This window comes from Sitophilus oryzae, unplaced genomic scaffold (assembly GCF_002938485.1).
Source record: "Sitophilus oryzae breed Bouriz unplaced genomic scaffold, Soryzae_2.0 scaffold_125_pilon_pilon, whole genome shotgun sequence".
In the NCBI taxonomy this organism is placed as follows: domain Eukaryota; kingdom Metazoa; phylum Arthropoda; class Insecta; order Coleoptera; family Curculionidae; genus Sitophilus; species Sitophilus oryzae.
In genome coordinates, this window is record NW_022145904.1 from 1,812,986 (window position 1) to 1,826,509 (window position 13,524).

Consider the following 13,524-nt stretch of genomic DNA (forward strand, 5'->3'; position numbering starts at 1 on the left):
GTCAAGTTGACGTTAAAGTTAGGTTATTAGGTGGTTGTCATAAATAAAAACATAGATTATTGAAATTATTTAATAAGAATAAAGGTATTTTACCGCAGATCCGAAGAGATTTTACTTAAAGGTATTTTATAAACTTTCTCAGTGAGAATATTAACTCCCCTGTTTCTTATATTTCAGTTAAAGGGACGTAAGAACTATAGGAAGTAAATTTTTGTTTTCATGTTTTGACGATATCTGAGAGTTCCTAGAATTATCAAGATTATTGAATAATTATAGTTGTTTAATAAGTGAAATTAATAGAAGACTTGGAAATAGGATGATGCTTTTCATGTTATAGTTGATAGATCACCCCATTTCTCTTAATTTGTTTTTATTTCAGTACAGTTAATCACAAATTGAATTGATGTGTGCAAAAACAGCTATATATTTTCAAACATCTTATTTAAATAGTTCTTTTATATACTGTTAAACTGTATCAACTACAAAGTCTTTAGCAAAAAGTTATAAGGTAATAAATTTTGTAGATATAATTTATGAAAATTTATATATAAGGATTAGAACACAATCCTTTGAGGGAAAAAAATACTGAAAAACTCATTAAATATACTTGATTAAAAATAACAACATACATAAACAGTCATCCATGCAAATAATCAGAACATTATTCACATTATACCTTTATTAAATTTGTGTTCACACTCCTGTCAAGAAAGCCAGAAATGTTTGTTTAAATATTAACTTATGTTAAATTGACAGAAACACATCAGAAAATATCAACAACCACAACTATAGGTTTGGAATCAGTACTAAATTTTATACCTAGTAATGCGTCAACTAACAAGTATAGGATAAAAAAGAATTATTAATATAGAGTGTACTATACGATGTTCTGTTTATTTATGAAATGACTTTCCTTTCAAATGTGAGGAATACCAGTAAAATAAAACATAATTTTTGGTTTGGTTTGGTGTTTGATATTCTAACTACATCTATTACAAACCTTAAGTGCTTTTAGTGAGTAACTGTATTTTTTTATTATTGTTTGTGTATCCTGTAAAGTAAAAAAAAATATATATTTCAAGAAATATAAAAACAATGCAATATATATCAAACAGATTCATAAAAACTACTTACAATTGTACATATTATATATTTCAAGTGTTATTTTTGGTCCCATTACCAAAATTACCTTATTTAGATCTTCTCTACTAGCTCAACTTTTAAACCTGTTTTAAACTTTCTTTATATTTTAAAACTAATTTACAACAATCTGTAATGCCCGCGCTGTTTCTTGAAATTAATATAAGTTTTAATCTATTTATTATCATATACATCTTACAAACCTGAAAATTACTGATACGAGGAAACTTTGTGGACGTGTCAATGTTTTCTAATACGTTTTTAAGCATTTTACACATTTTTTGAATATTTTCCAGCATATTTTCCTCAGTTCTTGATCGGTGAGAATATTATTTATAAGTATATAATTAGTACTGCAGGCTGCATGTTAAATAAAAGAACAAAATCAAGTAGAATTTGTGAATAAAAACTCAAAAAATAATGAAAATATTTAGAAAAAGGAACCGTAAACGTCAGCCAAGTGTCAGAGTTCAATTAGATTTACCACATATTATCAATTTGAACGATTTGAACTACAGTCGATTCCAGTCTAGAGATTTTCGTTTTTTAAGCCTCCCATACTGAAGTCCGCCATATTGGGAAGTGTCAGGTGGAAACAAGTATACAACTGTTGATTTTTAAATGGCAATCTCGCTATATTTTTACTTTATTCTGAATCTGAATTGAGGGGTGTCCAAACCAAACCAAACCAAAATATCATTTTAATGCAAAACGATTGCCAATGACTGCGAGGAAGACTGTCTATGACTGCTATGTAATTATTATATTCGACTGCCGCAAAACTGCCAAGAAAATGTATATGCTATTTCAATAGTGAGACAACCCTCGCTCCAAAAACGTATTTTATATTTCAATCTAGAGTGCTACGAATGTGTTCAAAACTCTAATTTTTAATCAAAGAACCTTGGAAAAAGACATTAGATCCATGGATTAGATAGTCTAATGTTTTTCGTTGTCCTGGTCGGTTAAAAGATGCCAAAATCGTATTTTTAATCATATATCATTTTTTCAAATGGGACCAGGGTGGCTCTTTAGCATATTTGGAAAATGCATTTTTTGGTACCACACACTTGGTATTTCGAGTCCAATTGTCGTTATGAACCGCATGTTACAATTTCAAATCAACCATATCCGAAAATGTCAAAAGTTGACATATGATACGTCATTCTATTCAAAGTGTCATTTTCTATTGAATAAAGTAAAAATATACCGGGGGTGCCATTTAAAAATCAAAAGTTGTAGTCATTTCCGGTGAAACAGGAAATGACCTAAAACAATTGAATACGTCAATCAATCCTAATTTATGTCATATACTAACATACCAACTCTCGTACCTTATCTGAAAAATAAAGAAGTTATAGGGGTGAGCCTCTTTTGGGACGCACCCAGTATAGAGTTACTGATTTGATTTTAGTAAAATAATTTTTGGCATTCGTTGGTATAATCTGCGCCATTAAATGTGATAAAAATAAATAAAAAAAAACGATAAAAAATGTAATCAAAAACTTTGTAAAAAGATATTTTAATATAATTAGTCATAATACTAAAAAAATTGTCTAATAAAATTATATTTTTACAACTGTACACGAACATATTTATTTCTTACTACATTCAGATCTTCATCAGTGCAACCCCAAAGAAAGTTATAAATCCCAATCCAACTACAACTACTCTACGCGAATATTTTTTTAAAATTTGTTGATAAATATTTATATTAAAATTTTACATCTCGTAGGTCAACCTGATGAAGTAGCTACTTATTTAAAATACGTACGAAATTTGGATTTTTTTGAAACGCCAGATTACGACTATTTAAGAGGCATGTTTAAAGAGCTGTTCAATAAAAAAGGGTTTCCAGAAGATGGTGTCTTTGAATGGACAGGTAATTTCAAACTAATCTTACACTGTAACGATAAACCGTCGTATCACTCAAGTTTTTATCCCTTATTGAAGAGTTTCTAAAAAGATCAACACTGACTTTCACAATAGTTAAGAGTCTCTATCAATCTGTTTTTTGTTTCTAATACGCTTTTCTTTTTTGTATTTTTAGTAGCTAATAAATAAATACAAGCGAAAAATACTTCATCTAAGAATCATTACCTAGTGGAATGATTATTAAGTCTAGTTATTTCGGTAAAATCGTAACAAATGCATTATTACATTTTTAGTATGGTCTATTATGTACTCCAAAAACATCCTATATGGGTTTTTCGCCACTGCAAGAAAATCTACAGAATAAAATAGTTATTTTTTTGTAAACACTGCTGCGTTAATCCAACGGAAACTACTTGTCAGCAGTTATTATTATTATATTACAGATAAACAAACTTGCCTAACGAACAAAAAAAAATGCTTAACGTTTCGGAAAGTTTATCTTTTTTCGTCGACGGAAGCAAAAAAAATACAAAGAATAAAGAAAAAAACTATTTAAAATATTTAAATGCAACTATTCGAGAACACTTTAGCTTTTTAAAACAGATACGTCTACAAAAACCGTTAACGTTCTGTTAAAATGCCATTATATCAAGTTAAACTTCAAAATTAACAATTACTACCTAATTAATAACAATTACTTAATAAGGTAAAACCAAAAAGCCTCAAAATTTTCTGCATGATTATTTTTAATTTGTTTTTAGTTTTTGCGTATGTTATGTTTTTTTATGTTATGTTCTTTAAAAACAAAGAAAAACATTGGATAAAAAAACATTGTATTGATTTGGAAATTTGCCTAACGAACAAAAAAAGCTTAACATTTTTTTGTTCGTTAGGCAAATTTGTTTATCTGTAAACCTAACTATTGACAAGTAATTTCCGTTTGACGCAGCAGTGTTTACAAAAAATAACTATTTTATTTTGTACATTTTCTTGCAGTGGCGAAATACTCATATAGGATTTTTTTGGAGAGATGAATCCGCCATATAGATACAAACATTTTTTACCATTATGTACTGTATTAACTTTAGTTTAAATATTAAATATGTATTAAATATTTTGATAAGCTGAAAAATGTGTTCTTACTTAACATAAATAAGCAAATCAGCTGAAGTAAGAGGCTTATTATGAATGAAAATTTAAACAATATTTAATTGTATAGTTATATTTGTTTTCTTTTAGATAGAGTGTCGTGGCTCAACGCCGAAGAGAGAAAGGAAGTTCATAAAACCAAAACCTAATTTCAAGGCACTTCTTGATTTGTTTGTTTGACAGTGTTTTAATATACAATATTTAATTGTCTGACTTTTATTATTTTTTCTTTTGTAATATACACATATTTCTTTTACAGGGTGGCGCCTCTCCGGTGGTTAATTAATAGCATTTTATAAAATTATATGGGGTGTCCCAAAAAAGTTACATATCAAAGTTGTTCTTTTTTGTAATGGAAATACATCAAATACATCTACATATTAATCGATTTTTGGATTGTAGAGAAAAAATAAGGGTCAGTCTCATTAAGAAGCATATGCCTAAAATGTAAGGATTTTGACATATTTTATATTTTGTGAAAATAAACACACACACAATATATTTTAAATTTCAATAACAACTACTTAAATTGTAATTTACCCTGTATAGCCTGATATTTGTTTACAATAACCATTGTATGTTAAATTAAAATTTGGCACGAAAACTTATACAGGGTGAGACTATCTTGAGATTATCCTCAAAAATTGTGTGTGACAAAAATCAGCTAGATGATATTAAATCCTCAGAATGTTTTCTTTCCTGTTCACTGCATAAAATGGGTCTATTTTCAAAATATCTTTTCGTGCGCGCGTTAAAAAGCATTATGTGGTGTTCTACTTCGAAACGCAGCCACAATCATTTCGCTCATGTAAACACTGTCTTTAGCACATCTCCATAAAAACAGTCCAGACCAGATAAGTCCTGAGCATTCTATTAGCAAAGTAGGTATTCTATTAATTGATCGGTGAATGCACACCCAATTAATAGAATCATATCATTCTCTCTGATGTAGGATAGGTTTCCATTTTCGGCAAATTTCGGTGAATTTTTTTTATTTAACTTTAACTGGCAAAAAATGGGGACAAAAAAAGATTTTTTTTGTGATATTTGGACTTAAGAGGTATATTTAGGATATATTGTGATAAAATTGGTTATTTCCTGCTCATCCTATACGGAAATAGAATATAACCCTTTAAAATGAATATGTTTTGTAAGAGTAAATTTGGCAAAAAACAGGATACTTATTCGGGTTTAAATTGTTAAACTTTTTTTCTTCAAATATCGTAGAATACTTAAAAAATACGTTTTTTATAATTTAGTAGATGGTTTTTTATTAATATTTTCTATTATATTTGTTTCTTTAATTTTTTGTTCATTAGTATATTTTTGGTTTATTTATACAGTTCCACATTTTTAGTTAAGCTTAAACCTATGTTGTATCCATGTAATTACCTATGTTTAGGTTAAGATAGTGGTCCTATTATCAAGATATTATGTTTTACAACTGAAAATTAAAATAAATATACAAATTTACTAATCATTAAATTATTATTTTCATTAATCCAAATTTTTTTAAATTACAAAATTTTCAACTTTTTTTGCGGTAAAAACCTTATAATATATGGATTTATGGGATCGATATACTGGGTAAGTCTTAAATAAGTGCAAATATTTTTAGTGGTAGTATACTTCAACGCCAGAAACACGATAATGAGTTTTTTTTTCGCGAGAAAAAAATTGAAAATTTGGAATTTTTCAGAGAATTTTTTGAAAAAAATTTTTGATTTTTTTTTAGTTTTAAGTTAAAAACCATAAATTCTTGACTATATGGTAACATAAGTAGTAGATTAAATTTACCAGAAAGAAAACCCAGAAAAGATCCAGTGGTTCTCAAAATTTCAGCAGAAAATATTTTTTTTGGGAAAATTTCCAAAGTAAAATAACTGAGTTATTTTCGAGGTATTTGAAAAACCACAGTGATTAAAACTACAATGTCTGTTTTTGAATATAAATTAAGCAGTATATAAAAAAGAATAAACAGGAATAAAATTCCATAGAATAATAAGAAAATAAAAATGCATTAAAAAAATACCGTTAAAATTAAAGGAACAATTTTGATATTATCATATTTAATTTACATTTTACAGCAACATGATTTAAACAGTAAACAATAGATAATTAATAATTTTGTATTTATTACAAACCCTCAATATTTTGTACTTCCTGAAAGGTACAATCATGATATGAGATTAAAATGAAGGAGTATTATTTTTAAAATACCAGTTATACTATTTTTTTTAAATTTAAAATATTTAAAAGGCCCTCTTTACGTAAAACTAAATAAAACAGAATATACCGGGTGCGTCTCGAAAGTGGCTCACCCCCTATAAGTTTTTTATTTTTTCATAAAAAAAACGAGGTTTGGTATGTTTGTATATGACATAAATTAGGATTGATTGACGTATTTAATTGTTTTTGGTCTCTTCCTGCTTCACGGGAAATAACTACAACTTTTGATTTTTTAATGGCACCCTTGGTAATATTTCTACTTTATTCGATATAAAATGACACTCTGAATAGAATGACGTATTATATGTCAACTTTTGACATTTTTACTAAAAAACAAATCGTATTTTAAATTTCAATCTAGAGTGCCATGGATGTGTCAAAAACACTATTTTTTAATCAAAGGACCTTGGAAAAATAATTTTGAGCGTCTAATGTTTTTCGTGTCTTTTCCTGGCCGGTTAAAAGATGCCCAAACCGTATTTTTAATCATATCTCAGCTTTTTCAAATGGAACCAAGGTGGCTCATTAGCATATTTGGAGAAAGTATTTTTTTACGAATAATTTGGTATCACACATTTCGAGTCAAATTGTCGTTATTAACCGCATGTTACAATTTCAAATAAATCATATGCAAAAATGTCCAAAGTTGACATATGATATGTCATCCTATTCAGAGTGTCATTTTCTAGCGAATAAAGTAAAAAAATACCGAGAGGAAAAAATCAAAATTTGTAGTTATTTCCGGTGAAAGAAGAAGTGGCCGAAAAGAATAATTGAATACGTCAATCAATCCTAATTTATGTGATATACTCACATCTCAAATCTCGTTTTTTTATCTGAAAAAATAAAAAAGTTATAGGGGAGAGCCACTTTTGAGATGCACCCGGTATCCATAACATTAAAAGTATCTTAAAAAACGATTCAATATGAAACGATATGTTTTTATGAAGAAAACATAATGTCAATGGGATTTATTTTTCTCTCAAATCCAATTTAGCTTCCGCAGCTCACTGGATTTTATTCTATTACAAATCGTCTCGGATCCAACATTTTTTACACCACAAATTGTAAACTGTCACATTTTTTGGTATCTATATTCGATGTTCTTAGCCGACCCTCTTTTTATTAAAATATTGACAGCGTTATCCTTTACTGGGGATTTCGGAGTATTTGGACTTATTTTATGGGGTATATTTAGGGGATATTGTGATAAAATTGGGCATTTCCTTCTTGTGCTATACGTATATAGGATAAAACCTTTGAAATGAATGTGTTTTACAAGAGTAAACGTGGTAAAAACAGGATAATATCTCATGCTTAAAGTACGAAGTTTTCTCTGCAAGTATCGTATAAAGTATAATAAAAAAATAATTTATTACAAATATTTATTTAATTTGTTATATCCATAATTTCAATTTTTTTAATTGTTGTTGTTAAATAAAACCAATTTTGCATAGTGCATGTTTTTTTATTGTTTGGGTATTAAATCTATTTTTAAGAAATTAAATATATGATGTCATATATGTCATTCTATTCAGAGTGTCATTTCCTATCGAATGAAGTAGAGATATATCGAGGGTGCCATTTAAAAATCAAAATTTGTAGTCATTTCCGGTAAAACAGGACGTGACCAAAGACAATTGAATACGTCAATCAATCCTAATTTATATAGGTCATATAGGTTAGGTTGCTGGGGTTCGGGATCCTGTTTGATTCCTCACTCGGAGGCCTTGGGCCCTATGCGATACCTCTGTATTATTGTACCAAACCTTCCTCTCATTCTTTCTTTGCGTTAAAGCATTTGTTGGCTTCACAGATGTTGGCTTCTGCTGCTTCCTCTTTTTTACCCAAAAAACCTTCCCTTAAAGTTTAAAAGCATTGGTATTCCAGTGCTGGACAGGGGTACAGCAGATGCTCTATGGTTTCTTCTTCCCCTCCGTATTCTCTGCAGTAGTCGTCATTGGAAATCTTTCATCTCACGAGGTTTACCCCTGTGGGGCTGTTGCCAGTGATGATACCTACAATTATGCGTAGGTACTAGGTTCTTTTTATGCTCTAGTAGTTTTTTTGTCTGATGTTTGCTATCTACCACTGGCCACAGTCTTCGAGCTATAGCGCAGTCCTCACGATGTTGCCACGTCTCTTGCTGCTTGGCCTTGATGGTACTTTCTATAGCTTCCTTCAGTGTGGTGATCGTCAAAGTGGTATCTGCCACAGACTCTCCCTTGGCTCCCTCTTTGGTGAGTCTGTCTGATTCTTGGTTGCCCACAACGTTGCTGTGGCCTGGCACCCAGCACAGAGTGGCCCCGTCTTGGCGTAGCCAGGACAGTGCTTCTCGGCAAAATGTCTAAAATGTGTATGTCCAAATGTATGTCATATACTAACATACTAAATAATCTCACCGGCAAAAAAACAACCTAACCGGCCACTAAAAACTAGTCCCAATTTCAAAAGTTGGATTTCGTGAACCACTCAATAGATTTTGATGATTTTTTTTAAATTGTAAATTAATTCCTTCTTAACGGATGCTACGTCAGAAATTTTTATTCCGAATTTATTTTGAGCATATACAGGGCACAACAATAAAGGCGGGCGGCCATTGCGAGCGAAACTAAACTAAGCCAAGCTAAGATAAGATTTTTAAAAATCAGCTCCCATACTTTTAAATGCATCAGCGACCACTTGAGCGAAACTAAACAAAAATATGTGAACGAAGATACAAATCGTAGCTTAGTTTCGCCCGTTTTAGTTCGTGACAGGTTCCAGCAAATTTTTCGCAGCGATTACTTCTATGATGGCAGAGACACAATACGAAAACGCAGCTAACTTAGCTGACCGCTAAGCGAAAATCGTTCCCACTGGCCGATGAAACTTATTTTCGTTTAGTTGCCGTTTCTTTCTATATTTTTAGCTTAGTTTAGTTTCGCTCGCAGTGGCCGCCTGCCTTTAGACGAAATTTTTTGCCCGAACTTTGTAACACCCTCTAGTGTACAGCAGCTGTAGTATCTATCTCTAAATCACATTGAATCACATTGTAGCCTCATCTTTTGTGAGCATTTTGTTTTTTTAATCACGACATTATCTCTCTTTTTATTGGAGATACACTGCTTTAAAACTGGAAAAATGCTTCACAGGCAGAAAGTTTTATATATAAATAATCAAGGCGACATAGGCGAAAACGGATTCATGAGTATTTGCAATATGGCAACAGTTGTCAAATTAAAAAATGCCATTATCTGTGACGGATGTTGCTAATATTTTGGCTTTAATTGACGATGTTAGAAGTCAACGTTATGTGTCCGATACTCTGGGCAGGGGCGGATACAGGAATTAATTTTAGAGGGGGCCCAAATAAAAAATAATGTAGAATATGCTATTTAGGGCGCCAATTTTAACCCAAAAGCCTGATATTTAACCCAATTTATAATTTTTAGGGGGGGGGCCGGGACCCACAGCCCCCACTCTGTATCCGCCACTGACTCTGGGATGCCTGGAATCGGTATATGAAAACCGGAAATTTCACCAGGCGAGTGGGTACGGAAGACAAATGCAATTGACTACCGCTTTATTGTCCTGAATACTTTACGAAATCGTAGAATTACAGCATTTCAGAATCAACATCTGCTATAAGCCGTGCGTAGAACTCAAGTCAGTGAGAGAATAATCCAACGAAGACTAAAAGAAAACAGCTTGTCTACAAGGAGGCCTTCCACAGGACCTCAGCTACTTCCAAGATATCGTCGAGCACGTCTTCATTTTGCGCGTTTACATGTGAATTGGTTTGGTCACGGTTTTGCCTGCAAAGCATTTTTCCGAGACGTTCGTTTTAAAGCAGCATCTCCAATATAAACAGAGATAATGTCGTGATTAAAAAAACAAAATGCTCACAAAAGATGAGGCTACAATGTGATTTGATTTAGCATATACCTACTACAGCTGCTGCACCCTACAGGGTGTCACAAAGTTCGAGCAAAAAACTTCGTCTTATTGTTGTGCCCTGTATATGCTCAAAATAAATTTCGGACAAAAATGTCTGACGTAGCATCCGTTAAGAAGGAATTAATTTACAATTTAAAAAAAATCACCAAAATCTAATGAGTGGTTCGCGAGAAATCCAACTCGAAATTGGGACTGGTTTTTAGTGGCCTGTTTTTTTTGCTGATGAGTTTTTTTTATTATCGTTTTTTATATATAAGAATCGCTTTTAAAACGTCCTTCGACGTTGTGCGATGCCTAGTCGCCATTGACTCCGTTCAGTCCAGTCTCAGTCACGCAGATCCCTTGAGCTCATCGCCTTCTTGACACTTTCCATCCAGTTTGTCTTTGGTCTTCCCCGTTTCCTTCTCTTTTGTGGAAGCCAGTTTAGTACCGAGTATTTTTTTGTTGAAATTTAAAAATGTGAGCTTATAACTTATAGCCATACATAGGAGGTGGCAACATTGCATTCTCTCAAAGAACAATAAACAAATTTCCGGAAACTGAACAACTGCACTTAAAAGTATTTTAATATTTTCCGGAAAATGTTAAAAGAAAATTTAAACAGTGCTGTGAGTTGTTTCAAGGATGGTACGGCTGTGCTATATCGTAATAATAACTAATATCTTATAATTTCTATCTACCGTAATAATAATAAGTGCACAAAATCAAAAAAAGGTGGTCAAACTGTATTATATTTACTATGTTGTTGGAAATAATTTAATAATATGCAAATATTTCCAGTCTGCAAGAATAGTGTATTAAAAAGTAACATAAAAATTGAAAAAATATTTTTGGTAATAATAATCAATTCCATTACTAAAAGCATCACGACCGAAATTAACAAAATTTTTATACACAAAATATATTTTTCAATAAATTGAATATGACAAAAGTATTCGATATATTTTACGAATCCATTGTTATTCCCTCCATATCAAATTCTCGTTAAACCATATTTTCTATAAACTTTTAATTATTAAATAAATGGATATTAGTTGCACGAAACTCCTCCATATTTAGACCCCAGCTGTGATTTATAACTATCGAACTGAAAATGACAGGAGAATCTGGCACATCAATCTAAAAGAGAAATATATTGTCAGTTGCACCTACGCTTCTAGCGGGCTGATAGATTTTTAATTATTATTTTGATAATAAAAATATCAAATAGAGCTCCCTCTGTAACAAAAAAAACAATGATAAATCTCTGGTTCAAATGTTCATTAAATTTTTGTAAAATATATAACGTATTTTTTTGATAATGGGTATTGATTGGTTTTGAAATTCAGTTTCAACCTAATTAATAATTGTAGATTTAGTAATCATATAAGAAATTATTACTTTACTAGAAATTATTAGCCGACCATACCAACAGGTATGGTAGGCTATTAAGATCAACAAAAAAAAGTTTTTTTTAAATTCACTCAAAATGAGTTATTTGGGTCATTAATGACCTAAATACAAAATATTTTCATGGTGTGATAACTCAAAAACCGCTAAACCGATTTTAACCAAATTTGGCACAAAAATACTGTGGCACCTGAGAATCTGGCCATTAGTTTTGGTGGGGTGGGGGTTGGTAAGGGGGTATGGAGGGTGTTAAAAATTTTAAAAATCGTAACTCCAAAATTGCAGTAGCTATGAAAAACGGGTTTTAGATTCAAGATTAGGAATAATATTTGCAACAAAATTTGTAATAACAGCAAAATCAGTCAAAGTCGCAGTTTTCGAGATATTAACATATTTTAGTATGGGCGGCTATACGGGCCTCCCGGCGCCAATTTTTTACTGTAATTTTACAAAATTGAAAATATTTCAAAAAGTTAAGGTTTAAGTGTGGTAAACCTCAATCAGATTTACCTTTATTTCAATCTTAGAATCTAAAAATAGAATAATATACAGGGTGTTTGTTCTATTTAAAAAATATATAACTATAATATTTTTACTTATTTGAGACACTCTGTATTTTGTAAAATTATTTTTAAATTGTAGCTCTAATAGTACTTCAAGGAACCCAAAACTTACAATTCGTCAAAATCTAATCATTTAGCTACAATACTCCGTCTGTGACTCCGTGTCGTATGTGGTGAATAATCCTGTATATTAAACTTTAAAAATACATGAAAATCTTAAGGTGTCTGTTTTTCGTGACGGTGTGTGTATCTTTTCCTAGGAGAAACTAACACTGTTCTTAACAAAACAACTAGTCTATTCATATATGTGGTTTATAAGATTTATTGGCTTCACCCCTGTCGAATTGAAAATAAGAGGGGCCAATTGAATTGAAATTTTCGAGACGTTTCGAAACTCGTATTTATACAACACATTACAAATATTGCAGCAGGAAACTACACGTTATACGTCAGATTCAGACAAAACGCCGAGAACGTGCATTGTGTAGCAGAATTCAATCTTCCTCCATTAAAGCGGATATGTCGAGGGGCAAATATTAGAAATGAAACAAAGATCGCTACTGGGAGAGGTCTTTGATACCGATCTAGACGTTTGGCTGTAAATCCCAAATCTCATCCATATTTTTCGGTAGCAGGAAAAGGAAACATTGTTTTGAGTTACGTTAAGTTTTTGAATCAATATATTCTTTGCAGAAATTTTCTTTTATAATAGAGAATTCGCTCTCAAATATAAGTTTTATACCGGGTAAGTCTCAAAAGTGGCTTACCTCTATAACTTTTTTATTTTTTTAGTTAAAAAACGAGATTTGGTATGTTAGTATATGACATAAATTAGGATTGATTGACGTATTCAATTGTTTTCGGTCACTTCCTGTTTCACCGGAAATGACTACATTTTGACTGATTGTTAAATAGCATTCTCGATATTTTTTTCTACTTTATTCGATAGAAAATATCAGTCTGAATAGAATGACAAATCATATGTCAACTTTTGACATTTTCGCATATGGTTTATTTTAAATTGTAACTTCGTAACGAAAATTTGACTCGAAATACCAAGTGTGTGGTATCAAATTATTTGTAAAAAAATGCTTTTTCCAAATATGCTAATGAGGAACCCTCGTTCCGTTTGAAAAAATTGAGATACCCCGTTTTAGAGGGTTGCGGCTAGGGACGTTTTAGGTATCAAAGATCATTAAAACAATCAATATATATATAAAAACAAAATATAAATTTATTA